General features: G+C 32.5%; 1 protein-coding gene and 1 non-coding gene across 4 annotated transcripts in view; both read left to right on the forward strand.

The window, feature by feature from the left end:
* LOC118200055 (uncharacterized) overlaps positions 1-26300 on the forward strand; it is a 438581-nt gene that overhangs the window by 239736 nt on the left and 172545 nt on the right. The window lies entirely within an intron of this gene.
* TRNAT-CGU (transfer RNA threonine (anticodon CGU)) lies at positions 25727-25799 on the forward strand. The gene has a single exon. It is a non-coding gene; the product is annotated as a tRNA-Thr (tRNA).

Below are 26300 nucleotides of genomic sequence, written 5' to 3' on the forward strand. Positions count from 1 at the left end.
ATATCCATTTCCGTCAGCAAACTAATCGCCACAATCAGTTTATCAGCAACAATGTATACGAAAATATAAACTTGAATCTTGCGTCTAAAAAAAAAATAGAATAAACACTTGTCAGTGAGAATAAACTCCGATATAGGGAGCTGTCGTCAAATAAAGGAACGTGGTAGAGTGTGTTAACCATTTTATATTCCATGTGCTCTTATAATCTGTTAAAAACACAGTTCCAGATTAGCACATTAAAGAAATGTCAAAATTTCTTTCAAGAAATTCTGAGTCTTAGGAATTCTTTGTCAAGAAAGTCTTAGTTTCTAAGGACAGTATTTTCTTAAAAACAGGAATCTATATTAATTGCTTGTTTGTGGCATTATCTCCTCCGGAACGGCAGGGAGTTGAGTTTTCAAAGAAGTACCCTCGGATTCGAAAAATTCGTGGGAAGCCATTTCAACCATTCTCATCTTCGTACGACTTTAAGCAGCCGAGATATTAATTAAAAACTCGGAAAGAAGCTAATTTTCGCACTCATTTTACCGAGTGGCAACAGTCTCGTATGCTGGAGATAAAAAATCTGCTTTTTATTCCGAAAAGTGTTGCCACTGCTGGCTTTTAAATCATACAGTTTATTAATAAAAAAATTTTAAGTTTTACAAAATGTGAAATGGAAATAACATTGCCAAACATTAAACATATTATTATTGTATAAGGTCATATTCAGACGTTGAAGAAAGCAGGCGATTGGACGTGACGTCATTATATGTCGAAAATTTTTCGTTAAATAAATAGTTGCTGTTGGCAACTTTTCGGCACGGTATTAGCACGTTAATTCTTTTATTGATATTGAGAAAAAATTGTTATATTACATTAAATTTAAATCATGTAACGTATTAACCTAAAGTGTCTAAAGTTTTTGTTTCCTGGTTTGGCAACATAAAAAATGCTTACGAATTGGTTATTGCTTGGAAAGAATGAACTGACTTCATCCATATTGAAATGTTTTTATGCACTTTCTTTTCAGGTGTACATAGAACGGCTAAAATTCCATAAGCGGGGTAAGTTGGCGCCAAACTATTTTGGCCTTCAAAATTTGGCGAATTTTTTAGGCGCACTAAATGAAAGCACTAAAATGTGATTTTTAAACGTAAACAGAACAGTAACTTTTAAGTTTTGAAGTAGTGAAATGCCGTTATTTTATGTAAACAGAATAGTAAAATGAGAAGATAAAATACTAGATGAGTAAAACAAAGTCCAACAGCTTTGCAAGTAAAAGCATAGTCCTATATATATGTAATTCATCATAAAATAGTAGAATGAACAATTCTTGTAAATAATTATTGAGTAAAATGTATACACTTATCAGATCAGAACACTGCGAAGTCAGTTTTAAACGTAAACAGAATAGCAAATTATGCGTATTCAGCATCATAAACTAACTAAAATATTCAAATTACTATCGTCGTGGAATTCAACACACTAAACAACGGGAGCGACTAAATTTCAACTCGGCAGGAAAATTTGATTGGTCAACGGTACACGTCACATGTGACGTCAAAAGCGGGGTGTTTTAGATTTACCCCACAGGATTACCTGCCATTTTCGGTTGCTTGTTTTCTGAGCTCTGCAGTGATATTTTTTGGCGAGCTAAAAGAATTTTTTGATAAAATATTTTAATTGGTAATTTAGATATTGTTTGCTTGTAATTAAACACGTGATTACAAATTATTGTAAAGTATTTATTTTTGAGACAAACTTTTTGTAATCTATTTATTTTTCATATATTGCCTTTTGAGAACAGATAAATTTAGCTGAAATTTCCTTTGTTGAACAAAGGAAAATGAAAAATGTTTCAGAATAGCAAACCGTGTTAGTTTCAGTCAAACATTAAATATTTTATACCATTTTTTGTGTCAAACATTAAATATTTTAATATCATATGCTACCATTTTTTTGTGTCAAACATTAAATATTTTAATATCATATGCTACCATTTTTTTTGTGTCAAACATTAAATATTTTAATATATACTACAGTTTTTATTCATTTTTTTAATATTTCTGATGACAAAATAAGTTTTTTATTTTCTATTGTAGTACATAACTTTATGTTATAACAATGGAATATGAAAAGATAGCAGTATTTGAATGTATGTACTGCTGCAAAAAGTACAAAAAGAAAAAGGTATTATATGAACACATTCGGGAAGTACATAAAGTACCTGTTGTGGCTGAAGGAAATTTGAAATGTCCTATTAATGCCTGCAATTTTTCATGTAGAACGTTTGAAGAGTTAAGAAATCACGCAAGAGATCAACATGGATACACTCTTAACTCCGTTGAAATGACATTTAATACATATGAAGGTAAGATATTAGAAATTTGCATTTTCTGCGATAAACGTTTTTAATTTGAATTACCCCAAACTGAGTACAAATTACTATTTTTGCAAATTCATTCATCAAGTTGGGAAATAAAATACATCTATTTTTGTGAGTATAATTGATAACAGAATAATTTCCTTAGCATCTTGCTTTTTTCTGTTAGCCTGATAAACCCCCATTATTCTTCAGTAAAAATATTTCAAATAATAATTATTATTAATAATATTAAGATTAAGTAATATTTCTCTTCCTCAACTATTTGAAATATGAAGTAAACATTTTCTAAATAATAAAAACATATATAGAGATGTACTGCTACATAATTATTTATACATGTAATTCAGTGCTTCATTAAAAAAAAAAGACTATCCTGTTATTACACAAACGGATCTCTTAATGCATATGTATGATGAAGATATCAAAAATAATGTGGACCTAATAAAAAAATTGTTAAAATCTTTATTAAAGTGGCAACCTTCAATCGTAAGCTTAGTATCATAATGATAGACACTTATTTTATTATATGTAAATGAGGCTTAAAATTTATTATATGTTATTTTAAAACTACTTAAAGAAATTTATTCAATGTCTTAAAATTTTAATAACCTATACACATTGTATCAGTTATCAAGAAACAGGCTACAATGTTTTTTTACTTTAGACATAGGCCAGATGACACTCATGCTATGGAAAATGTCTGATGACAATTTGTCTCTTAAGAATAAATTTCTTGCATTATTATACAACTTTGGGGAATATGTTTTAAGTCTAGTTTAGCTGGAACATGAGTACTAGTAACTGTCAAATAGGAAGAAAAATATGCCAATGTACAACTTAAAATAGAGTCGTAGCTAGGGTTTTCAGCGCCCAGGGACAACTGAAGGTTTCGCACCCTCTACTGCTTGCCATGGATGGAAAACATTTAATTCTAAAATGTCGTAACATCAGTTTGGTGCCCCTTCGAATCTGCGCCCGGGGACAGATGCCCTCCTCTAGCTACGCCCCTGACTTAAAATTAGGCAACTTTATTTCAGTGTAGATTTTAAATAAAACTATCAGTTTTGAGAGCAATTAGACACAGGTCCCTCTTCTTGAAGACAAAAAAAATTCTGCTAAAGTGACCAGTATCTATTTACAATCAGTGCCAAAATAAGATTTTGGTTAGTTTTAAATTAGTAATTTTGTTTTAAAGATTAACTAGTTCACAATTATAATGGGCTTTTATATTGTATGTAGGCTAATGTTTACCCTTCAAATTTAGATTTCTTACAATGGAAAATTGAGGAAGAACGAAGGGAAAAAATTTCTTACTTTTTGAGAAGTACAATAACTCTTAAAGAAGGTGGGAAAAAGAGTTACTTCCTTTGTAATTGATCTGGATTTTATAATTCTAAAAGTAAAGGTGTAAGAGCTATAAAATCACAAGGTACCTGCAAAATAGAGGGGCACTGTGCATCTACTATTGAAGTTACCAGTAATGGCATTATTAAGATTTTATATTTCCAAACACACGTGGGACACACAGTAGATCTAGAACATTTGCCGTTAACAAAAGATTTGCGAGAAGTGATTGCAGGTAAGTTTCTTTATGAACTTGATTGTGAAATTCAATATAAAACAGACATTATTATACAACATTATCATATAAATGCAATATTTTCAGGTAAGTTAAAAGAAGGCATTCCACCACAGAAAATATTAGATTCCACAAGGAATAGTATTAAAGAAGACATTTACAGGGAGCATTTATTGACAAAAAAAGACATACATAACATTTCTAATTCTTACTGTATTGGTAATGATGAACAATATCATCCAACTGATGCTGTCAGTTTAAGGATCTGGATAGAAAAAAATGAAATGTTTAGATGATAATTCAGTTCTTTTTGTAAAATTCCAAGGAGAAGCAGCAGATCAGCACTTGGAAATTAGTGACTTCTGCATCATCATAATGACAAATGTTCAAAAGCATATGCTTTTAAAGTTTGGATCCGATAGCATATGCATCGATAGCACACATGGGACTAATGCTTACGATTTTCAATTATCGACAGTTTTAGTCATAGACGAGTTTAATTCAGGATTTCCTGCTGCTTTTTGCCTAAGCAATAGAGTAAATTTAGGTTCAATGCAAAAATTTTTTCAGTGTATTAGGGACAAAGTTGGACAGCTGTCTGTAAACTGCTTTATGAGTGATGATGCACCAGTATATTATACTGCATGGACATCAGTAATGTGTGATGCCAAATTTAGGATTCTATGCACCTGGCACGTTAAAAAGGCATGGCTGCAAGCAGCAAATTCAATTATCCCCTCAAAGCGAAAGGAAGTTTTGAAATTTTTAAATGTAGTATCTGAATGTCATGATATAAAAGAATTTGAAGCACTGATATCTGATTTCCTCAGCAAACTCTTTGCTGATATAGATACAGACAAGTTTGCTAATTATTTTGCTTCAAATTATGCAAACAGATGCGAGTTGTGGGCTAAATGTTATAGAAAAAGATGTAACATCACAACTAACAATCATCTTGAAGCACTGCATCGAGTTTTAAATTATTCTTATCTTGATGGATTGAAAAACAAGAGGGTTGATAGGTGCATTGCGAAGCTTATTAATATGGTGCAAGATAAACGGTTCCAGAGATTTATCAAAACAACAAAAGGGCCAAACACATCAAAGATCAACCAAACAAATTTACGACACAACAGAGCAATAAATTTTCCAGCTAATAATATCACAGAAATCAATGAGTTTTCTTGGCATGTGATTTCAGAAAGTGACCCTACTCTTGAATATACTGTTACTCAAATACATACACAATGCATTAATTGTAACATTGTTTGTAAATGGTGCAAAATTTGTAACGATGCATTTGTATGCACATGCACAGATGCCACGATTAAAGGAAGTGTCTGTAAACATATACATGCAATAATTTTAAAGACAAGATTACTTAATAGAGAACAGTCAGCTAAAACTAAAGAATCAAATGATGTAAAACTCTTTCTTGATCTATCAGCACAAAAATTAAAAAAATCAGGAACCAAGCACCATATTATAAATCAACTGAGTATCATATCAAAACTTGTAACATCAACAACAGTAAATAATATAACTTTGGGAGATATTGAAAACACACTGAATAAAGTGATTACAAAATTAAAGAACGAAAAGCCGAAATTGAAAATGGTGAACTATGAACCTACAAATAAAAAAGCAGAGAAACAAAAGAATTTCTTTTTTACGAGAAAGAAAAGAAAAAGTCCATGCAGTACTGAAAATATTGCAACAACTTCATACAAGAAAGCTGCTATAGATGCCATTGGAAATAATGAAACTCTTATAATTCATGATTCTTTTGATCATATATATTGATATCTCATCATGTAAATATATTGTATATAAAATAATCTCTAAATAGTTTATAAATTAAAATATGATGAATTAAAAACAGTATATAAATTTAAAATGCTCTTAATCTTGTCACTACTTCATCCTTGCTAGTTACACAAGTAATTTATTAATCAGTTTTTGATCTCATATTCTGTCGCAGTATTTCACTACTAAATTATTAGTGTAAAGTTCTCCAGTTGATGGTACACATACAGTACAGTTAGCAACATCATTTTACAAAACATCGACATATAATGTGTTTATTAGGACGTATCACAACAATATGTGCAAAAGAACTAAAAGTTTCAGCATGAAATATGCAGTTACAGATTCAGTCAAATATAGATAGTAACATCATATACAGATAGAGAACATAATAGGAATAACAATCGCACTTGATTATTACAAAGGAAAATCATAATTCAGTATCTTCTGACAAATCAGAGCATGCTGGTATTTCTTTAAATAAATGATTAAAAATGCCACAAAAATATAATAAGTGCTTTAAAATTCTTAAATTCATATAAGTGTAAATCTTAGTGTTTTTGAAAATGCTACTGTATTTTGTTATCGAGCATTTTTGAATCGCTAGTGATTACAATAACAATTTATAAATAGTGAAAACTTAAATTATTCCAAGAGAATTGATTAATAAATTTCATACAGTAAATAAATCATTGGGCTGCAAAAGTATGCAGATATATGACAACCAATAACAGAAATAAAAATAAAATCTTAAAAAATTTTATAAAGTGGCGAAGCATGCAAGAGCTATTTATTTATCTTGTAAACAATGCATTTTCAGTAGAATCAGTACTTTAAAAAATTGATATACTTTGGAAACATGCTCTGCAATGTAGTTGTTTTGTGATGAAACTGTTGATAGTGATGCTTTGATAATGCTTTTGTTGATTTGCTCCACACAGTAAAACTGTAGAATTTATGTATACATAGCTCTTGCTTTTATGTATGGATGCAAATTATACAGCTTTTAATTTTTCATGAAACTTGCATACATATTAAAGTCAAGCGACTTTTCAGAATATTACATTATAAATCTCACACCTTGAGATTACTAAGGCTTATATACAGATTTCAAAGGAAAGAGTTTGTAAAGTTGTATAAGGGCCTTATTATTATTGATATAGACACAAGTATATAGTTTTCATTAATTAACACATTGTTATTGATGAAGATCTCTTTAATGATTCTTACATAAAGCTATTTGGATTTTTTTCCAGAGGAAAAACAAAGTTTCATTTAACCTGCGAGCACACGCACCGATCCGACGAACACTAGAACACGCGCCGGGTATGTCATACCCGAATAAAACGTTTGTAATTAAAAATTTGCCGAATAAAATTAATCGATTTTTAAAAGAAATTAAAATGTAAAACCAAGTTAATACTTCATTTTAGACAAAATATGAAAGAATAAGGAGAGGTAAAATTATTTACTTACAATATTTTGAACATTGTTTACAAAATGAGGTCATATGTTCCATACATATGCTCGTAGTTTTGCTACAATTTTCACAAATGTATCTAGTCTTTCTATCTTTTTTCTTGGGGCACTCTGTACACCTCTTGTAATTTTAGGTTTTTTGGGGGGTGGTTCATTGTTAACATGTTCATCGGTGGTCAGTGTTTGTCTAGAATCAGGAACTACAGATGCTCGTTGTCGTTCATTTTGAACATTTTCTATTAACTGCATCCCTAAGGCTTTGAGAAAAGTACGCCTGTATGGTATTCCGTTGGTAGTTCCTTCTTTGATAGTAGAATTATTCTTGCATTAATGGCAGCCACGTTTAACACTGAAAAGAAAATCACCATAGGCCATCGACGTGCTACTCTTGCTGTAGAATACGCAGCTGCCATCTCATCTACAACATCGACTGCTCCTTTTGTCATGTTATATAATGTAATGATTTCAGGCTTTTTAGATTCCCCAGTAGATTCATCGATTTGATCGCCGGAATGCATTGTGGATAACAGGATCACACTCTTATTTTTTTTCGGCACATAAGATACAAGTGTTGCTTCTTTCTGAAAACCGAAAATTGAAGAATATACTTCTCTTTTCTCTGCCAGAAACTCAGGTGGGATTTCTCTCTCATTTTTACGCATTGTACCTACTATCGTAATTTTCTTCTTTAGGAGATCTTGAGATAATTCAAATCCCATATACCAATTACCAACTGTTAAATTTCGACCAGAGTTGTATAAGGGCCTTATTAAATGTTTGACAACTTCGCTTGCACCAAATTCAACTTGAAATGGCCCATCTGGTTGTTTACCAGCATAAATTTCCATACTCCAGGTATAAAATACCCTTGCGTCTACAAGAGCAAATATTTTTATGCCATACTTTGCTGGCTTGTTGGGCATATTTTGTTTGAAGGAACAACGACCTCTGAATGATTCTAACTTCTCATCAATGATCACATACTCTCCTAAAGTATAAGCCTTTTGGCAATTTGTGACAAAATTTCCAAAAAATTCTCTGATCGAAGCTAATTTATCAATGTCTCTTCTACTGGGACGATCTCTAATGTCATCAAAACGGAGGCATCGTAAAAGAAAGAGGAATCGGTTCATTGACATTTATTCCCGAACTATGTCCATTCCCGTTCTGCCTGTTGCCCACAAATCTCTTACGTTCACATGGGATGATTTATAAACTCCACATAAATACAGCAATCCAATTAAAGCTTTGATTTCCAACTCATTTGTTGCTTTCGCATCCCGTTCATGAGTGAAATTTCCACGTACAATCAATATAAATATTTGTATTGTCGACTACATGTTTTAACATATCTTCATCGATAAGCAGTGACCAGGAATCTAAAGGTGTTGAGACGTCTTTAGAATACTTCGTATTTCTAGGGAGTTTAGTTATAATATTTTTGGCTCCAATTCTAACATTAGTCCGGAATTTATTTTTGTTCCATTTTACTCCATTTTTTCCAACATAAAACTCATTGCTACATTGCAAAATTTCCTTTTCTGTTTCTGTATCTGAATCACTACTCTCTATGGATGAATCATGATGACTATTATATTCTTCGTCATCAACATCTTCATCGTCTTCACTAAATGAATCCTCATTAGAAGAAACTGTTTTAAGAATATTTCTCAATCTTTTCATCTCTTCATCGTAAGGAATATACGGCGTCATGCTTACAACTCAAGAAAAACCTATACTTGAAAAAAAAAAGCTTGAAAACGAGAAGTGCGAAGTGACTCACTGAGAAACATGAGTACACGCGCTGGTATGAGATGCCCAAACAATGCTGTTCCTAAAAAACCGTTGCACCTGTCACCTTAGGAATTTCCCGCATTTAAGTATGTGGCCTTGAACTCAGCTACACCAAGTTTTGTCCTTTTATGAAAGAATAAGTGATAAATATACAAAAAGAAAAATGCCCATGGGTATGACATACCCATTGGGTGTGCTCGCGGGTTAAGAAAATAAACCATAGAATATTCTTAATTTTATTATAAACTTTCATTACATCACATGAATCTGTAAACACTGAACTAATCGTTTTCAATTTAAATCACAAATGTATTCTTCATATTGATTTATTGACAGTATGAATAATGACCAAAACTTAATATTATCTGTATATAATAAGAAATCATTGATACATAGGGTAAAAATAAGCATGAAGTTAGACTATATTAGCATGCTAATGGATCAACTAATGGCAAAAGACTTAAAAAACTTTACCTAATCATTTGTACAAGATTATTTAATGAACACAAAATGTATAGGAGTTACTCCAACCCTTTTTTGACCGCAGACACATTCTAACATATATTTTGAGATCTTGTACCCTTATGACTCAACATTCAAGCAGATTTCAGGCATGATAGACTTTTAAGTGCTTCTTTGTCATGAAATTATCTTATGATCATTTCATTCAACTACTACAAATCAAGGAAAGGAGAATTAATTACCAGTGTTTTATACTTTTAGCCACTTGATAACGTTACATAATATGGATTAACTCAAAGCAAATTCTACTGATTATAATCAGATAATTGCATATCTCTTCTGAGAATTTAGATTCTTCCGCATTCATTTCTTTGCAGATCTTGCTCTAAATGGATTTCAATACATATTTACCACTAATAATCGCAAATGATAATAAATAACAAATTAATTTTTATTCTAAACATGATTTGGGGTAGTTGCATAGGCGTTTTCGTGTTTTTCCTCATGTGTAATGTGTATATGAGCCAGTTTCCCTTAGAAAGTTCTCCAGGAAGCCATCCTTCCTTGTAGGCAGTTAGCTCTCGAGTGTTTTAATCAAATAAAAACATATTTTTAAACTACAATATCAAATTTTGTATTTTGTCCTTATTTATTTCACTAAATAATTAAAGTCCTCTTTAGTACATACACATATCAGGCGCTATTTTATCTTCATTTACAAAATAAAACAGTTGAAGCAGTTTTAGGACTTTTCTCTCATGGGGAAAAAATATCTGCATTTAATCCATTTGCTTTATGAAAACTGAAGTTTTCATACCAAACGAACTTCTTACAATATAACCTTCCTTACGAACTCTCTTATTTACCATATAAACCATTTCGGATCTTTACTTTGGTAAATGGTCTAAGGCCTTTTACCAGTATATGGCTGTCATAATCCCTAAGGAAGCATATTAGAAAAACAAAACGGTCAGCTATACGCAGGGTTTAATTTCAAAAATTAGAAGTACCAGAGCCCTATAGAAGACCTTCAGGAAAGAGGAACAAGAATAAATAAGAGAATAAGATGACTAATCAAATCATTAACAATTAAAAAATTAAATAATTCATTATTAAAAAAATTAATGGTTAAAGTAATTAAATAATTAAAATTTAATAGTATGCAAAGTGATAAATTAGAATTTAATAAGCAATTTTTAATATAATTTTATTATTAAAAATAAAGCTTCCAAGACCAGGTTTCTACTGAAATTATTGTTCAGTCACATAAAAGAAGTGCCAAAGCCTTCTTATTTAGGGCTCCGGCTAAAATTATGAATTTTTCCTAAAACTAAGAAGTATCGGAGCCAGCCTCCGGTGGGCTCCGACGCAATTTAAGCCCTGGCTATACGGATATCTTGGTAAAGCAAGAGAAGAACCCATCTTTGGTCATGACCAAACATGGCGCATGATGTGTTTTGATTGTAAACCACATGAGAGGCGGAGTTTAAATACGTCAAAATGACGTCACCAAAGCCAACCAATCAAAATTTCCTGCCAAGTTGAAATTTAGTCTTACCCCTAAACAACTTTCGTTCAAAACTTTAAATATTCCACATCTTTCGATTGCCACATGCAAGAAACAAAACTAAAAAAAAAAAAATTAACTAAATAAAATTAAATGAAAGCATTCATAAATTATAAACTTCATGTCATATGAAATCCAACATTCTCCCACCAACAACAGCTTAACCTTCTGCAAATATTTATATAAATATAATGTTAAACATATATATAACAATACTATTAAACAGTAAAACTTTGAAAAACAAACACAGTATTTCAAAATTAAATTTAAAAAAAAGTCTGGCTACACTAAATTCGCGCTCTTACCGAATGTTACCGAAATAAAGCTCTAGGTTTGCCACAAGAAAACATACAGCCGGAAACCACATCCAAATTAAAATCGCGCCAAATAAAAAACTCTCGCCAAGCTTGGCGCTCACCCCGATTATGGAATTTTAACTCATAGAACTCAAGTTTGGCTTTGGTTACAGCTAGCAACTTTGTATACAGTACATTAAATTAATAGTTCATTTTATTTTCAGTACATTGAACTTATAAATATTGCTTTGGCCGTAGCCCTCTAGCCACTAAATTAATTATTTATAAATGTAATTTTTAAGTCGTAAGTCAATGTATTAATTGAGTTTCGTATTTCTAATTTTAAGCATATAGCTCTATAGCTCATACTTACGCAAATGGCTTAACCTGATAATAAATAAATAATTATATTTCTAATTTAATTTAGTAGTTCTTTGACATATGAATATTTCTTCAAAGGTTCAATGAAAGCATAAAATATTCGGAAATGTTGGTGTAGCGAAAAATTTAGAAATGTTGGTGTAGCAAAATGTGAACAGGGAGTACCACGAGAAATCATCATGGGGTTTCCGTAAGGAGAAGTGATGAATAAACTAATCTTATATAAATATATTTTAGATTATATGTGAATTAAATTTAAATCATTATGGGGTTTCTTAAGGAGAAGTGATGAATAAACTAATCTTATGTAAATATAGTTTAGATTATATCTGTATTAAATTTAAATCATTATGGTTTTCGGTAAGGAGAAGTGATGAATAAACTAATCTTAAGTAAATATATTTTAGATTATATGAAAATTAAATTTAAATCACTATGGGGTTCTATAAGGAAAAGTGATAAATAAACTAATGTTATATAAATATATTTTAGATTATATGTGAATTAAATTTTACATCCCTGACTTTATGTAAGGATTCCTCGACAAGCTAATCTTGTTTCAAGGGATCTTTCGTGAATATAAAAATTTGTCACGTCTGCATTGCTATTCGGTGTGATCATGTTGTTACGAATTTTGCATATATGTAAATAATTTTAGTAAAAACAAGTGATAGTGGTTTTTTTTTTTTTTTTTTTTTTTTTTTTTTTGGAATGATATGGTTGAAACAGACGAAGCTCTGCCAAAAACTAATTTTTTGTCGCCAGGCTTGGCGAGAAGTAGCCAAAAATCGCGAATACGCGCCTAGTGTGCTACCATTACACCACGAAAGCATGCATGAAGGAGAGAGAAATATCCAAACGCAAACCAAATCCCGGTGGTAAAGAATCATCTCTACCACCTTATAATTCTGACTCCACTGTAGAGTCATTAGGATTTTTTGAAACAGGAATATATGAAAAATAAGCAATGCTCTCGTCGGAACTCAACTTGGACATCTCGAATACGCGCCGTGTGTACTACCCTTACACCACGAAGGCATGCAGAAAGGAAGGAAAAAATAGGTCCACTCCCTTAATAACTATTATTGGTATTGCAACTGAATAACTGTAATTGATCTCTATAGGTAACTGTAACTGCAACCGGCCCTTATACAGCTTTCTCAGCTGCCGGAGGAAAACTATATAAGACCGCAGGCAGCATTCAGTGTCGCAATAGTTACTGTTTAGTTCAGCGTTGAGTATGTAGTATAGAGAGTAAGCTTCGCTCTTTAGATGAGCTATGCATTGCATTGTGTTTAACGCTCTTAGTATTTTGAAGTGTAACTACACATTGTACCTTGTATTACTGAGAAGAGCTGTACCCGTACTTTTCTGGAGAAGTTCTAGAACTGTAAAGTGTTTCTTATGGAAAATAAATTTTATAAAACTATCATCGATTCCGTGCGTATTCAATCCCGGATTTTATGTTCCTGTGGTTATCACAAAATATAAGTAATCTTTATAAGATTTTCATGTGTTTAAAGTTACAAGTGGTGTAATAAATATTATCCCAAAGTTTCGTACCAGTTAAATAGATACCTTTTGAGTTGACATCAGCATTCCTAACTTTTGGAAACCAGTGTAGTTTGTTAACTATTTCCGTAACATGGATTTCCAAACTTGTTATCAATAAATTGTAGATTCATTAGGATTTTTTAAAGCAGAAGACCTGAAATGAGCAAGCCTCTCGTCGGGACTCAAACCTGGACCTCTCGAATACACGCCAAGTGTGCTACCGTTACACCACGAAGACATGCGGAAATGAGGGAGAAAATACCTTCATATATCCTCCCTTTTTAAGGGGTGACTGGAGATTAGAGGACCCAATCGTCAAATCCAGACGCTGAAGAATCATCATCGATCACCTTTATAGTTCGGGCGCCACTGTAGAGACATTAGGATTTTTGATGCAGAAGACATGCAAATGAGCACTACCCTCGCCAGGACTCGAACCTGGACATCTCTCGAATACACGCCGAGTGTGCTACCGTTACAGCACAAAGGCATGCGGAAAGGAGGGAAAAAATACATTATAACATGGACTTGTAATTTTTTCCATTTTATGTTATGTCGCCGATTTCTTTTTATGTTAAGTCGCCGATTTCTTGGACTGAGAAGTCTTTGACTTCTTGTTATAACGACTACGTGCAACGCGAATAAAATAAGATTTGAAGAAAAGCATTAACCTCTGTATTAACTTTTTTCGCTTGCCTCTTTCAATATTTCATGTTGTTTATCTCAAAACTGTTCCTGTTTATTTATTTATTTTTCTTATTTGCCAATCTCTTTCTTCCACGTTCTTGAATTCTGAGATTAAAAATGGCGTCACTTCGCACATCCTTCTCAAGGAATTCGTTTCCTAATCCCACCTTCGTGATCGGAGAGAAAATCTTCTTAGCCATCCGTGTAGTAAGTAAATCGATTTATTTTAAAAAACTCTTTCATGGCGGACAGACTTTAATCTCATTGTTGTATTTCGTTTAATGTTTAACGTGAAACTTATAATCGGATTTTAGAGTTACCAAATTCGTAGCCGTAATCGATTTCGTTAATGTTCAGATAAAGATTGCTCTGAAATTAACTTTGTTCTGTTCTTTTTCCTGTATTTGTATTTTCCGGGAAATTTGGGCATTGAAGTCAAGGGCGTTCGTATTTGAATGTCTTATTGTTGGTCGGTATTTGGTTTCTGTGTAAAATTTGTTTGATGAATATGTATCTTAGCAATTAACGGTTAGTTTGCCCGATTTGCCAGCAAACATTTGGGAGAAATAGTAAAATTTACGGTAAATAATTATCAGCCCAAAGCGTTAGCCCGGAACAGCTATTAATTTCGTTTTGATATTTTGCGTTGAAAACTTTAAATGTCCGTCTCACTTTTCAAATTGCTGCCACCAAATATTATCGCCCTCTGTTATATTTAAAGAAATTAAATAATGAAGAATCTGCATTATGTTTCTCATATTGTGATATGTTGTTTCTCACATCGTATATGTTGTTTCTCGCATTGTGATAAAACAACGGTACCTAAAGCCATCAAATTTTGAATAACGTAATCCTCCACCAAATATGAGCATCTGGAAGCTCTAATTTGGAATTTTTAGTTTGTTTTATTATCGATTTCATATTTTATAAAACTTTAACGAACTCAACGATTTCAAAAGGAGCAATGGCAACGTTGTACTGAAAAAACATTTTTATCTCCAGCGCGCGAGATTGTGTATCGGAAATTCTAAAGGTATGCTCCTTTTAAATATTTTGTGATACTGCTGTTGAATTGAATTTTATGGTTTAAGTGCGAAGAATATGATATTTAACGAATAAAGATAACACACCAAACGTTAAAAAAGTCCCTTTGGCGTAATATCAAATCTTTTTCTATGTATTATTTTTAAAGAAATAATGTAGAGGATATTAAAAAAAAATATAGCAACATTTAATTAACACTTTATCGGAGATTCCAAAGACATAAAATACAAAATATTGTGAGGAATTTGGTATATATGTAAATAATGTTACTGAAATTGTATGTGAAATCGAAGTATTTTTTGTATAGTGTAACATGAAATGCTTGAAAAAGCAAAGCTCTGGCGGAAAAATAACATCACAGGGGCATGTCTATTTAACATGAGGTAAATGTCTATATTGGCGAGATATCGCCAAGCTAGCGATGGTTTGGGCGACTAAATTTTATTGCCAGATTTGCCAAGACATCGCAAAAAGTCACCAGACTTGGTGGTATTTTGTCAGATCTCTGTATTACTGTAATTCGTATTGTAATTGATTCCTGTATTATTCCTGATTGCATTCCTGTATTCCTTAATACTGTTCCATGTAACTTTAACCGTATATGCCGCCGCCCAGACGGTATAGTGGTAAGGGGAACCTACTGCGATACCGAGGGGCCCGGGAGTTCAAATCCCGGGCATGGATGTTTTTAAATGTGTAGTGTCCTTGCAATTTGACTTTCGTGTGGATTGCTGGTAGGAGAGAGGGGCGGGAGATTCTGGGCGCGTGGTCTCCTTTAAAAATTGGGGTGGAAATAGAAGTCCCACCTCCTTGACGCTCTGGCAGCCATTCTTGCATGAAATGCATGGACAAGACAGCAACAGCCGTATATAACATATGGTTTAGTTTCGTTCAACAACCATCGTCACCAAACCTTTTGGGACTTCATGGAGATGTCAAACTGTAGCTGGTTTGTGTACTAGGGGAGTACCTTATCGATTCTGTAGTGACATCAGTGGTGCCCCATGCGCTTTACCTTATTAATGTCACCGTTGTCATAATTTAGTTGATGTTTGTAATATTCACTGAAAAATCTTAACGGAATAAAAGATGTGTGAGTGAGAGCAGTTTTTGAAATCTCGTGATGATTTCTTTACGGTGGTGAATACTGTGGAGTAAGAACCTAATTTATTTTTTCAATTTAATTCCGTATGGTAAAATTCAGAATCTTTTTATTCTTCACCAGGGCGATTCAGGCAACTAATCTTTACAAAATAATATTTCACGCGAAGAATTTCACCCCCCAAAATGTGACGCCGTTCACTGTAGCTCCGCTACTGGCTTTGGATCTAAATCTCAACGGATTTTCTACTTGCAGTTTTTCTTTACTACTTTTATTCTTTTATCTTCAACAAATTTTCGTATTGATTTGTTGCTTATCTGCGTATCTGCTCAATCCATTGTTCCTTAAAACGCGACGAAAGACAAATGTAAAATCTGACAACTTAAGACGCAAATTAGAATGCTGTGCTTGTAATACAAACAGAGACTCTGCACCAAGGTACTTGAAGCATCCAATATTTCATCCATGTCTGCTCAGCGAAAGAAAAGGACAAGATCTCAGAATCCATCCGCAACTGCCCGAATACCTTTTCCAGGTTATCAAACCTCGTCATCCTTATCTGGTCTGAAGGCCTTTTAAACCCATGGTAGATAAAAGCGACCTTGGCTTTGTGTGCCCATTTTTGTGGATTACGACACCAAAGTCCCGTAATCTTCTCTGTTAGTGCATTTGTACGAGATGTCGCACAAAATGCCGTTGTCAGAGATCGCTGCGCCTAAAGGGGTGATTTATAAATTGAAATGGCGATTAGCTTGGCTTGTATGCCAGTCCATGAGATTATTATCTGCTGTCTGGGCTGTCTTCCTGAAATTTTCCTGCTATCTAAAAAAAAAAGAAAGTCTGCTGTAGTGGCTGACTGGGTCTTACAGAAGACTATAGATTTCTCAATATTGTGATTTCGATATTTGTCATTTCCGTAGACAACACGGAATGAGTATGTTAAGATAGTTGTTTAGTAGGAAAAGGCAGTTGTCATTTCATAATAAGAATGCGCTGTTGTGTTCGACATAGGATTGTTTCTGAACCATTGAATTCAGAGGTTTTTTTATCCCTAAGAAATCTCTGCCTTAACAAATATTGTTGCGTGCATAAGGGTTCGTAATAGATTGAATGCTTAAAGAAATGCTATTTTGAGATCAAAGGAACATTAACCAAAATGCTTTCGAAACGAGTATGTGTATGCAAGTGGAAAAAATACCCCTTTGGATCTAACATCTTTCAGATATCCCCCCCGTATCTTTTCTCAGTTTATCATATTGTTGCGTGCGTACGGGTTGGCAATAGATTGAATGCACAAGTCTGATAAAAAGTTAACAAAATTTAATTTTATAAATAGAAAGAAATAAAAATAATATAGAAAGAAATAAAATAAAAGCTGAAATTTTTCCTCACAGATATTCGTATATATCACAATATCAATATATCACATATATTATATACAATAATATATCACATATATCACATATATATATCACATATCACACATATATATATCACATATAATATATCACATATATATATCACATATATATTGTATAATATCACAATATCACGCAATATAATTGGTAGTTATATTTTAAACTACTAAAACGTTAAATAGAACACAAATCCAAAGTGCAGAGAAAGCTAATCCGTTCAACAAAATGTACCGCAGCTAAGTAAACAACGAGTAATAAACAACTGAACTGAGATGTTTTTCTCCGGCTTTTTAAAGCTTTTTAATCATTCACGAGAAGGTTCTCGTAATTTCCTTTTTCTGGAGGTTTCTGGAAAGCAAAAGAGTAGAATTACGATATGTCTATTTATTAAATCTTAAATGTACGTGCTTTTGTATTTTTAATTTCCAGGCGTAGCTTTCTCTTAAAATTCGTCACGCGGTGCATAGCACGGGAAAGTAAAATAATTTTAATTACAATTCTACTAAAAATAGCCAACTAAATACAAAATCCGCAGCAATATCAATATTCCGTTTTATTAAGGTTTTGTGTGCTAACTTTATTTATTAAATATCCTGTTCTTTGGACTTACGCGACATAAAATTCAATTCAAGAGCAAAATCGCAAAATATTTAAACAGCATATCTTTAAAATTTCCAATAGAGAGTTTTCCGCGCTGGAGATAAAAATGGTTTACTCCGTACAGTGTTGCCACTGCTCTCTTTCAAGTCGTTGAATTTGTTAATCAAAAATTATTCAAATTTTATAAAGTGAAATATGAAATTTGGAATTCAAAATTTTAGCTTCCAGGTGCACAAATTCCGGGGGGGGGGGACCACGTTATTCGAAATTTGAGGGTCTTAGGTATTGTCGTTTTTTTCACAGTGCAATGAACATACATACATACATGCAAATTCTTCATTATTTAATTTCTTTAAAAATAATACAGGGCTCTAATATTTGGTGGCAACAATTTGAAAAGTGATTCGCCATTAATAGTGAGCGACGCAAAATGCCGTTTCGAGACTAATAGCCCTTTCGGGCTAAAAATTATTTTTTGCGAACTTTATTTATTGATTTTAGAGGGATTGTAGATCGCAGCTAGAGGAAGGTGGACTGGGCGGCGCCATTTTTTTCTTGAAACATTATTTTGTGGAGGTTAATCAGGTAGATCGTCAAGGCTGGTGGTGAAGAATTGGATTCCAAATTTTCGTATGGAATTAGGTTGAAAAGAGTAAGGAGCGGCAGTTAAGAATAGAAGAACAGTTGTGTTCTCCGGAGGGGCAACATAAGAAAGAGGTTCTCAACCAAAAAAAAAAAAAAAGTTTTGACTGGGACTTATGCACCTTTCGTCTGATTTCTGTTTTGTTCCACGGGGCTAGAAGATGGTTCTTAGACGGTCTTTTTAAAGTTTACATTGTATATTTCCAAAGAGACACAGACATTGGAAACAACGAAAACATGAAATCATGAAAACAATTAGAAGACCATTTAATGGTCTTCCAATTGTTTTCATGAATAGGATATTTCAAATAAAATATACTGAAAAGTCCTTTACTGGCGCATCCTCAAAGCATCGAACCAACATAACGCAGGTGAGAGCTCAATTTATTTTGTAAATGCATGCTCCCACGTATTCAAGCGATAATAATCATTTGGGCGAAAATCATTTCAGAATTACTGGAATGAAATTATTGTTTTCCGTCATGGAATATTAGTTTTCGTTACTTGCCAAAGTAATAAATACGCCAGTATTTGAAAGTAATTTCGTTTTACTTGTCAAAGTAAAGAATACACCAGTGTTCTAAGTACTTTCGTTTTACTCGTTAGAGTAATTCTAAATAAAATTATTGAGAATTTATTCTGCTGTTTCAATTTTCCTCCCAGATAATTGAAAATTATTCTAATATAATTGAATTTATTCTGTATGGAGATATTTGGGTAATCATAAATGATTTGAAACTTGTCAAGGTTAAGTGCAGAGATATTGTTCTAAATGGAATCGTAGACATGGGAGCACAAATTTCAGTAGTCCGTCAGAACCTGGTCGACGACATACCTTGCGAAGGCGAAGGTAATATAGAGATATCTTTTGCTTTTGGGTAGAATAGTAAATTAAGTCAGTTGGTGCACCAGTTGCAATGTCTTTTTGCACAATTGATCCAAAAGTTAACTTTCAATTTTGTGCATCGAAAATTAGGTCTTCTTCCTCGTTGGCCGAATGACTTGTTTCGGCGTAGAAACTAATTTTAATTTTAAAAATTGTTTTAAATTATTTTTAACTGTATTTGATGTTTTAATTTTCATATATTTTACAATTTTTAATGAAGATGTTTTTGAGTTTTTATGAATTTTTGCTTTGCCGCGAAGTAAGAACTGAGTTGATTGAATGAGAAATGTATCTCTAATGAAATTCGAGGAAATAAGCTTAAATGAAGTGTGGCAAAAAATGTTTATGATTCAATAGGCCGTACAAGGGAAATCATGTAATGTCCACATCAGAATTTTTGGGGGAGCTGTGAAAAAATATTTTTAATTAATTTATTTACAAGAAAAAAAGGAATAATCTATTATTAATAATTGTGTAAATGACATAATTAATAATATAAATCAATATAAGGCTGAACACATAAATATATAATTCGGTAGAATAAAATAAAGAAAAAGATTTGCAGAGAAATCGGCGCTACGTCTCTGAAAAGAACCCCATAGTAGATGGATAAAAAAAAGAATAATTCAACTGCGCTCGTTTTTAACACTCAGTCAGAGTTGCAGTTAATTAATTTCAAAAATGGTATTCTGAAATTACTGAAGTAAAACTCTGCAGACGATAGCAGTAGGTGAAGTTATAATGCAAGGTAATAAATAAGTATCTCGCTGGAAACGGATGTATAATTAATAGCATGAATTCTTTTTAATGTGGCATTCGGAAACAAAACTTTCGTTTGTATTTGAAAATAAAAATCTACCTCTGTACGTACTGAAAGCTTGAAGTAAAGATTAATGGAGCACGAACGGAATATGTCATGTTTTCCGGAACGGGAAACTAAACAGTAAGTATATAAGTAAACAGTATTTGCTACTGTGTAAGGAGGAAATACAAACATTGCGTGTTTTGATCGTTGAAATGTTTTCGACATTAAGACTGTATTTTGCTTACCATCCTGAATGACATTTATTAGAATTTTTCTAAGCTAAACCCTCAGATGTTGGGGTTTCCTTTAAATATATATATATATATATATAAAATGAAAGTTATTATTCCTTTTATTACCCTGTTCGCTCTCAATAAACATCAGACAATCATCGTGTTGTTGTCAATGGTTCGATGCGTGATGGTTCGATGCGTGATTTTGTGTTTATCTTTAATGTTATAAAATTGGGTTACTCATCAACGGATAAAGTGAGTCTTTTAAAAAGGTATTTTCTGTATACCTCTTAATAATATTTTGAAACAAGTGTTATATTTTGTACCATAAATTGTCATGAATAAAATATGTTTCTTATACCTTATATCTGTTGCCAAAAGTTTTAATTCTTTTTCTATACACTATCGTCTGTATTCAAAATAAAATCGAATGACGATAACAAAATTTTGTAGTATATAGTTTGCAAATGTACATTTCATTTTCTAATTTTAGTCAAGTGGTAGATGATATATACGAGTAATTAGAATGGCGAATGAAAGTCCAGAGGTTTCACACAATTTTGTAATGATTTTGCAAAGATTTATTTATAAACAAACCTTAGAATTTTATTTTCTAATATGTTCAATCTGATAGCCTTTTGCTGAACTAGCATATTAAATTTTGATTTCCAAGATAAAAGTCCTTTTCCTAAAACCTCGAGGTTAATTTTATTACACTCCTCTTTCACAATCTTCCAGAGTCCATCCAGTGTTTTGGGATGCAGGTTATATAAAGAGCTTGTTTTAGAAGTCCAAATGCACAGTATTCCATAAAAGACACATCGGGGCACTCGGGTGCAATGCATTTAAAGGGAATAGCTTCAATTCCGCTTTCATGTCACTTTTCTTCTAAAAATAGAGCAGTAGATTTAGAGGTATGGCTTGGAGCCTTATCCTGATAGAACTTGAGAATGATTAAACTGATAGAACTTGAGAATGTGTTGCAGGATCCCTCGAGATGTAAATCTGTAGAGTGGAAGTTTTCAAATTTTATATTCCCCTCTTTTTGATGTGTTTACATCTTAGTTTATGATACTTCGCATATGTTGAATTGGAAGATGTAGAATTATATATTAAATTCTCTAAATAAAATTACTAACAGAATAAAAAGTTTGGTACATTAAATCATAACAGAAAGCAAAACTGGGTGATAAGGGTGATAAGAATTGCAGTATTCGAAAATAGTTTTCTTAATCTTTCGAATACATATGCTTTTAAATGGAGTTTCAGTTCAAAATATTTGCTTGAAAAGAGGAAATTAAATTCATTTCGCTAAAGACAGCTTATGACTTACTTTTTTTCTGTTCATTAACTACTAAAGAGTTTTCGCCAGTAGATCGCATTAAAGTGCACTAGGCAAAGATATTTCCAAATAAATAGTACTAGGGAAATACCAACATCTGTGGGCAAAGAAAATTCAACTGCGTGATACTTAATACTTACGAAAGTAGGCGTTCATCGTAAAAATTGTGCAGTGATAAGCAATGGCATTAAACTGAAGTATGCAGGCAGGTGCAGTGAGTTATATGGCAAATGCAGATGGTGGGTGCAATGTAGCTAGTAAGAGTGCAGGATAAGCAGTAGTGAGACATCGTGAAAGTAGCGCGAAGACAGTTTGAAGCTGTGAAACGGCTAAATCATTTAAACTGATAAAACTCTTCAATGTGTAAAATGGTACTGATGTTAAAAACAGGATAATTTTTGTTAGCGAGAAACTTATTATATATATTGTAATGGAAACGAAGAATTTCTTACCCTTCCCCAATGTTTGTCGTAATATGCATTAGCAAAAATGTATCGTTAGGGAAAATGTCTTCTATTTCTTTAAAAAAGGGAGAGAGAGAAAGAACAAATTTTCCCTTACAAAATGAAACGATAAAGTTGCGTTCTACTTGAAGGTACAACCCATTTCTATTTCAACAAAAGTAAAATAATAATTTTTTTTAAATCATCCTAAAACCAGAAACCTTCCCCGTTTTTTTGTGCTTTCTTATTAAAAGACAGAATTATTATGATTTCTTATTAAAAGTTTAATATTAAATTAAAATTTTTAAATATGTATTTTGTTCAACTTAAAAGAACTGACTGACATGGTATTTTGTTAATTGAGAGTACTAAAATTATCAATATAATGCATATTAAAATGAAATTATCACGCTATCTTTTTATTTAAAAAAAATAAAACAACCAGTATAATGCATAAAATTCATTTCATTTGAATAAATATACGATATTAAACTTAATAACTTCTTAAAATTTTGCAGCGTACTTTCAAGTACGACTGAAATAATCGAAAAAATTAATAATCACTTAAATAAATTAACGTCAAACTTAATTTTGGCTGAGGAAAAAAATAGCAGTACCGATAATTTCAGATGACCTGTATTAGGCTTAATCAACAACCATATATAGACATCAAAATTCGAATCAAGGTTAAATTGCATAAATTAAAAAATAATAATAATAATAATCTGAAAGCTTTCAGCTTTTATGTTACTCCCAAAGGGGCGTTTTTTTTAACGTTTTGTGTGTTACCTTTATTTGTTAAATATCATGTCCTCCTCACTTAAATTATAAAATTCAGTTCAAGGGCAGTATCTCAAAATATTTAAAAATCGCATATCTTTAGAATTTCGGATATATAATCTCGCGCGCCGGAAATATTTTCCATCCTTTTCAGTACAGTGTTGCCATTTCTCGCTTTAAAATCCTTGAGTTTGTAAATCAAAACTTCGTTGAAGTATTAGAAAATATAAATAGATAACGAAACAAATTCAAAATTTGGGCTTCCAGTTGCCTATATCCGAGTGGAGGACTACGCTATTCAAAATATGAGGTCTCTAGGTACCGTAGTTTTTCACAGTGCGATAAAAACACATACATTCATACAGATTCTTTATTATTTAATTTCTTTAAATACAATGCAGGGCAATTTCTTTAAATACAATATTTGGTGGGAACAATTGGAGAAGTCAAACGCTGTTCAGAGTGAACAAACGCTCAATGCTAAAACGAAATTAATAGCCCTTCTGAACAAATTGCCCCTTTGAGCTAAAAAAAAAAAAATATAGACTTAGATTGCTGTTCTAAAAGAATATCCGACGGTAACTTGGGGAGGAGATATTTTAACTAAGCTCTTGGTCACACGCAGTGAAAGTTACAGTGAATTTACAAACAAAGTATTCTCCAAAACGATTCAGTTAAAATGCGCAGTTTTTTATTACAATTTATTACCGTTTAGAGTGAACAAACACTAAATGCTAAAACGAAATTAATAGCCCTTCTGAACAAATTGCCCCTTTGGGCTAAAAAAAAAAATATAGACGTTTAGACTAAAAGAATATCCGACGGTAACTTGGGGAGAATTATTTTAACTAAGCTCTTGGTCACACGCCAGTGAATTTATAAAAAAAGTATTCTCCAAAACAATTCAGTTAAAATGCAAGTTTTTTTATTACAATCGAAAACGCGTTTTTGTATATGTAGAGGGCTGAAATTATTTTTACAGCGTCAAATAACAGACATAAATAATTCTACTTTTTTTTTTTTTTTTTTTTTTTTACTCTTTTTCCCATGCAACTTAATTAAAATAGTTAAAAAAAAAGCGGAGAAATATAGCTCTGGCATTAATCATTAGAACTCTAACTATAAATCAAGACGCCAAGTTTGCCTTCTGCGAAGAGAAATGACAATTAAAATAAGGAAAAAGAACAAAGTAACTATAACCGTGCGCGGAAGGATCTCAGTCATGTAAAGAAGCGGCATATTCCGTGATCAATAGAAATTAAAACAAGGAAAGGTGTTCGTGTTTATAGTATTTAATACCTGTTCATGTTCTCTTGTTACGAAAATTAAAGTATCAATTTGAATGTGGCTTTTTTTGTACGTGCCGAAGAATTATAATAATTCCATATCCGAAGCTTGGAAGGGAGGGAGAAACAGGTTTTTGGAAATCTGTTCCGAGAAAGAGATCAATAATCGTCTGAAGATTAATAACCTCGTCAAGATGTTTTTGGTCGAAGTTTTTTTTTTTTTTTTTTTTTTTTTTTTTTTTTCTGTCTTCCTTTCCTGGTCTGGAAGATTTTTGCGACTCTTTTTTTTTTTTTTTTTTTTTTCTTTTTTTTTCGTGGAATCTAGATGGCGCCTTACTATGTATGTATGTATGTTTTTGTTTACTTTTTTTGTAATTTTACTGTTGAACTGAATTTTATGTGGCGTAAGTGCGAAGAACGTCGTATTTAATAAATAAAGTTAACACATAAAATGTCAATACTAAAAATTAAAAAAAAAAAAATTGATTTCTTTGTTTGCCATTTTACTAAGATTGAATATTATTATGATGAAGTGAAGAAATGTAAAAATGTATGCCAAACTTATAGAACTCTAAACATATGCTGCTATGCAGCTTTTAAAAGTTTTTTTAAATTTTATGCTGAACTGTATGCAGCGTAAGTGCGAAGAAGACGATGCTTTGTAATATAGCTAAAAAGCCGCTTCCCCCCCAAAAAAAAAGTGTTACCAGAAATAAGTGCAAGAGCAGACTGGTTGTAGACTACGAACTGAGCGAGAGTGTAAAAAACCTTAACAAACTCTTCTTCGCAACCGCCGACACATCTACGAAATTTCATTGTGGCTACTAGCGCAAGGTTGCATTTGTTGTGGGCTTTTGAGCACATCCAATTTTGAAGCAAAATCCTCCTGGGAACGGGTCCAAGATCTTTATCTCACCCCTCTTTTCCTATTATCAAACAACTTCAAGAGAGCTTTCGACTAGCCATGTATTTTTTTAAAAGTTCCGCTGCCGCAAAGACACAGTACACGTACGTATATCCAAACGTTTCTCTGGGTTGAAATCCGAACCCAGGGTCAGTAGACAGACAAGGCTGTGATCTGTCAAGGTGAAATATTTCTCTCTCGAAAGCTTGAGACAGTGACGCATCTTACCTGTCTGATTAGTGATGTCACTTTATAAGGTATTTCTCACGCCTTCGTGGTGTAGTGGTCAGCACGCTCGACGCGTATTCGAGAGGTCCGTGGTTCGAGTCCCGGCGAAGGCGTTGCTCATTTTTCATCTCTCTTGCTTCGAAATAATCCTAATGTCTCTACAACTTTAGTCACAGAAGTGGGGGACACCTTGGTTTGGAGCACGTCGACGGCACTACGCTGGTGGGGTAGAGAAGAGCGATGTGTCATAGTAACCTTACTGTGTCATAGTAACCTTACTCGTGCCTCTGCATCGATCAGGTTACGCTTCCTTCACAGCCTGTGTAAGTTAGGAATTAAAAATCCTAGCAGCATTCCACTGTGAATTAATTTGACACTGTTACTGTGAGACTGTCGCAATTGCAGTGTAATTTCGAATGCCATCATTCTTTAAAATATCAGTTATTCAATTATTAGTATTAGTGACTTTTAGCTTTGGGATATGTACTCAACTAATTTAAGTAGCACATATACACGCTTTAAAAACAAAAAAAAAAAAAAAAAGAAAAAGAAAAAGAAAAAAAAAAGAAAGAAAGAAAAGAAAATCCGAGCAGTGTCAGTTTTTAAATTCTATG

This window comes from Stegodyphus dumicola, chromosome 11 (assembly GCF_044657685.1).
Source record: "Stegodyphus dumicola isolate Sdum_Otavi_A_Nest chromosome 11, ASM4465768v1".
Taxonomy (NCBI): Eukaryota; Metazoa; Arthropoda; class Arachnida; order Araneae; family Eresidae; genus Stegodyphus; species Stegodyphus dumicola.